This window comes from Callorhinchus milii, unplaced genomic scaffold, assembly GCF_018977255.1.
Source record: "Callorhinchus milii isolate IMCB2004 unplaced genomic scaffold, IMCB_Cmil_1.0 Scaffold7, whole genome shotgun sequence".
Lineage (NCBI taxonomy): Eukaryota > Metazoa > Chordata > Chondrichthyes > Chimaeriformes > Callorhinchidae > Callorhinchus > Callorhinchus milii.
Genome location: NW_024704748.1, coordinates 20791327 through 20796936, shown reverse-complemented (window position 1 = coordinate 20796936; position 5610 = coordinate 20791327).

Here is a 5610-nt window from a genome sequence, read left to right as displayed (position 1 = left end):
TGGATCCAGAGGAGTTGGAATTCAGGGGTTCTGCATGGAGAAGCATAAATGCTTGTTTGTTTGTTTTTGTATTGGGAGTTTAGGCAGGCATATTCTGTGGCCAGCATAGTTTACTGAGCACAACATTCATCAAGTGCCTAGCTGTGGAATTAATTAGTCGATCAGAATCCAGGGCCTAGAAAGCTTTCACTTCTGCAAGGTAATAAGCCAGTTTGCCATAGCAACTGAGTGAGAAGAGAGAGAAGGGAGTTTCTCCCTATGTCCTAATCAAAAATCCCACAAATAAAAGAAATGGTCATTCACTTCTTGGGCTGTTTGTGAGATATTGCTGTGCGTGCAAATGGGCTGCTGCATTTGCCCACAAAATACATAGTCAGTACACTTTACGGTAAGTTCTTTGAACCATCAAAGCAGAAGTGTTGTGAAATTATTGTTGTTGATGTTTTTCTAATACCAGCTATTGATATAATGTTAAGTAGCTGTTGATTTTGTATAGTTAAATTTATTTGACTGCGTTTTCAGCCAATCAATCTTTTATGGGTTTCATGTGAATTTTTGTTGTTTTATAACTGCATACTAAAATAATAGAGAACATTTTGGAATCTTGCCTTCTTAATTGGATGTGAGGAAAATGACACCATCTGGTTTGAAGGATTTTGAAAACCTAAATTTTCCAAATTTATATTTGGCATCCCTCTTGGCTAGAAATTGGTCACTAAGTATCAGTTTGCTCTGCTACTAACATTTTACATTTTATAGCTCGAAATTCCATACTTGCTTTATCCACCCAACAAAGTTAGTGAAAGCATACTTACATCTTTACATAGCACGTTGTTTTCACATAGGTGTAATCTTGGATTGTATTCTCACAATTTGTTGCCATGCACTGCAATCTTTGAATTATTTCCAGAAAAAAACATTGGATGTACACGTGCTGATTTAGAGCAGTGGAGAATCAGAATATTTATCAGAAATTTAGAAGATTTTGGCTAGACTATGAAAAATAGCTTTGCATTTCTTCCAGAATTATATATACAGATTATTAGCCTTGGAGTATAACTACAGGCTGTACTTTTCTGTTTGGTGTGAGCATGTTTGTGGAAATGCTGTAAATAAGACAATTCAGAGCCACATTAAAATGGCCAGCTATAAGTTACGATCTCAAGTTGCAGTGGTGAAGTGTCTGCTGTTCTGTCTATCACTAAACAATTAATCATAGAATAAATCATTAACTAACAACAGCACGTTTTAAATAAAACATCTGTAAGATTTTCAGAAAAAGAGGATACTGCAGTCAACTATCCAAAAGACCTGGGAACCAAATCAGATTTCTCTCAGACATCATGTTACTGATAAAATTGCAGAAATAATTGAAAAATTGATAAGCTTTTGACCTCCAATCATTTCTATGTTCCAAAGAGTGATTCCAGAGGGAAGCAGATTAGGTCTACTGAATAATTGCTTGCAAGTCGATTAATTGGAAAGAGTGATATAAAGAAAAGCATTAAGTTTACAGTATTAAATTACAAAATGCAGGCTATTATCTGTAACAAGATGATTGAATTTTAACATCGTCAATTTAAATATGTTCAAAATAGACCTCATTAATTACCACAGACTTTATATATAGTAATTTTTTAAAAAAAAGCTGGACATTAATATATAAATAATGGGCATGATGGCACAGAACAGATTGATTGATAATTTGAAAGATCTGAAAGAAATTTTAAAATGGGATGCATATTTCACCTTGATGTATAGCAAAAAAAAGCAGGTGAGTCCTTAATCTGAGTGTTCATACATTTTGGGCTGTCTGATGGAATTTATTGCATATTTATATGCCAATAGTTAAGACTTACATGGAATACGCATACCAAATCGGCCACATTAATTTGTCAACGGAGCAGTCAGTAAAATGGAATTAATTCAGGATGAAGTCTTTGAAAAGTCTGTCTCTCAGAATGTTCTCATCATTAAACAAGGGAGAATTTGAAGGTTCAAAAATAAATTGAGAGACTCGTAGATATCTGCAAAAGTTTCTATATTTTAAATCAAGATATAAGTTCCCCCATCTAAATTGCATAATGCATGTAAAAAATATAGAGCAAACGTATTGATTGTGTAGGAGACATGGTTGATAATCTGTGTCACATCAAGAGATACAGGAACCATTATTTTTTCCAAATTTTTTTTCTGGTAGAAATCCCTTTTTGATTTTTTTTGTGTGTCTTTTACCACTTCATTACCTTATATGTCTTCTAGATTTTGGATTCTTAAAATAGCTTGTTTCGAACATACTGTTTTTGACCAAAATATACAATTCTTACCATATTTTACTTTCAAGTTCATGCATTTTAAATATCAATGAGGCTGTAAAAATAAAGTTAAAATGGTAGAGAGGATTTTATTCATCTTTCCGCATATACATGAGCTATTCATCAAATTCATACTCTTCTATGTCTGCTTTTATAGTTGAAGTTCACTGGATACTCCAGTAAGGACTATTGCGGATGGGTACTGTTGAATGTTCTTCCATTACCGGGTGAATACAGCAGTTAGCTTTCTTTTTTTGGATGAATGAATCTATTCCAATAACCTGACAGTCTAGATGATTGCTGGAAGCAATAAAGGTAAAAGTGCAAGTTATGAAAGAATGTGATGATGAAAAAGCACACTCATTTCCCCCAAAACAATCTATCTTAGTGGGCATAATACTAGGTGGTGATTACAATTCAGTAGCCAACATATGGCCATTATTCATAACATCTAGCATTGCTTTTCTAGCTGCGTGAATATCAAAGTAGAGCTAAATTGCTTCACACCATGGCAAGGTGCAATTAGAATCAGAGTACTACAGGCTCCAGTTGAAATTTTGCCTTTCTCAAGGGGGAAATACCACACAATCTATCACGACCAAACATTGGGTGGATGTTTTCTTTTGACATATTCGAATGTGAGTAGTCAGGCAGTATATTCAAAAGATGAAGTGCAATACAATCATCTTCAGACAAGACACCCAATTATACAGATACATGATAGCTTTAGAAGGAACATCAGAATTACACTGAGGACACTACAGCATTTTCTGCCAAACTGAAAAGGAGGTCATCATTCAAAAACATCTTTTAAATCCAATTTGCTTGATATTTGTTCTGTTTTACCAGTTAAGGGCATTGAAGACTGACCAGGAAGCCAAAGACCATTTAGACATAATATATAATGAAGGATCTTTCAATGCAAAATCTGTTGCTGTTACTGAGGGCTTTTAAACAGAATTCACTAAAACTGTAAAACGTTATTACCTCAAAGGTATGAAGACTGATGTAACATGATGGTAATTTCTTACCTTAGGAGTCCTGTGGATGATTGCAAAATTGATACCATTTGCAATTGGCAGCAGTCAAAAAAGCTGGTTGAATCAAGACTTATTAAAGCAGGAGTGCATTATCTGGTTTATTCTTCCATTCCTGAACAAGACCGATCAGTTTTAGTAAGTGATATTGTTAGCCAGAAGCAAGAGGTGAGAATGTAGTAATACAGTAAAGTTTTTCTATAATTCTGTTACAAATGACTCTCCCTTCTCATAGTTGGGCCCTATGTGATGATGGCCTTTGTATAAACTGTAATGTAGTGTTATTGTGTTTTACTGATGTTTTACTGTGCTTTACTGATACTGAAAGGTACAGATTTCACAGTGGGGTCTATTATGTGAGTTATGATAATCATGTGTAAACAAATGTGTAGAGAGGGACATTACAGATGTCCTTAGCTGTGTAATTAACAAACAGTGACTAGAATGACAGGTGATTCTGTCAACAAAATAAAAACAGTGCCAGGGAAGAATTCTTGAACATCCAATGAGAAGCAAATGACTGTTTTTCTAAGACAACAATTAACAGTTTCATTCTATGATGGTGTTAGTTCATGATTGGTTTGAATTAGTTTAGCTCCAGTCAAATTTCTGAACAAAGGCCAGTTCTCTACAAGAAGCTAATTGATTGATTAAACACGCAGCATTTTCCCACTTTTCCATTAACTTTAAATTCAAACTCTGTACATTTCCTCTGAAATGTGTTCATTAATAATAATAATAATCCTTGCATTTGATAAAGCATCTTATTACTTCTTTGAGACGTCTCAAAGCCCTTCACAGAATATAATGTAAAGTGAATTGACTGTATATATTTTGTGGACGAAGCGTGGCAGCGAATTGCGCACAGCAGTGTCCCACAAACAGTCATGGATTGAAATGACCAATTTTTATTATTATTTTTTTGAAGGAATTATCACCCCCAGAAAAACGACCTGCCAATCAACTAACAAGCATGTTCCTATTTACTGATAGGTAAATAGAGGCACGGGGAGTAAGGAAACTTGCCCAACGTTTCGACCTGCCGGGAATCAAACCCCGGTCTCTCACTTGTGAGGCGAGCGCTCCAGCCACTGACTCCACAATAAAACAGTTCAGCTGTAAGGTCAGTTAGTTCCATGGACATTTACATGTAAGCCTTATCACTTCCTTGATTTTGAATTAAAGCAGCATTGAATATACTTTCAGTTTTTCGAGAAGGATCTAAGTCTGTTATTAATAATCTGATGCAGACAGTGGGAAATGAAAATACTCTCCAGTTTTCTGCCAGAACATATCTCGGCATGCTACCAGAAAGCCGTGTGATGTGTTGACAGAATGAGGCCAGAGGAAGCCAAAGCTACTGTAAAATGTTTATGTAAATGTTCCTGCATTTCAGCCTGAAGAATTATGGAAAATAAGCTGTATCTTTTAGTGATTTTCATGGGTAATTAGATAAATAGAGTTTTCCCATGGTAATGTTTTCATTTATTGTACAGTGTATTGTGTCTTTATACCTTGAAATTCTACCTCATAATTTAAAAGTGTATTATGTAAGTCACAGATATGTGCATTATATTTTGAACCACCATTGGAAAATCCTTGTTCACTGAGTGCATTATGCATTTAAGACCTTAAATTATACCCAATGATTTATAAGTTGCATTGTGCATCTTTTATTCCTCAAGCCATTGGTTTGTGCAGTTTGGAAACTACCATTAAAATTATCTTTACTCATTGAAAATTGTAATGTTTATATACACTGTGTTAGTCTTCATAAACTGTGACTCGCTGTGTCATAGGAGAAAAATACAATTGCTGTTCCAGTTAAAGATTTATTATGTTAATTTAGATTTGGTTAAGGATTAAAAAAGACCATCATCTTGAAAGTTACAAGATAATACAACTTGCTTACATTCTGGTAATGTTAAAGGGAAATCTGCTGTTAAAATGTTGAAGATAGCAGGAAAGATAATTTAATTTTAGATCAATAATGCCACCCAGATAAGTCTATTGAAGAAAACAACAATTTATCTTTTGTTATCCATATAACTGCATTCAAAATGGTCTGTATGAAACACATGAATCACTTTTATGTTTTGTATAATGAATATAAGAATCTAAGTTTGGGTTATATTCAAATAAAACATTTTAAAATGCAGAATAAATAAGGAGATAAATAAGATTATGATAAAGACTATTATAACTCCATTTTTAAAAATAATCTTACTTTGAGATTATGATCATCATCCTGTACTTTA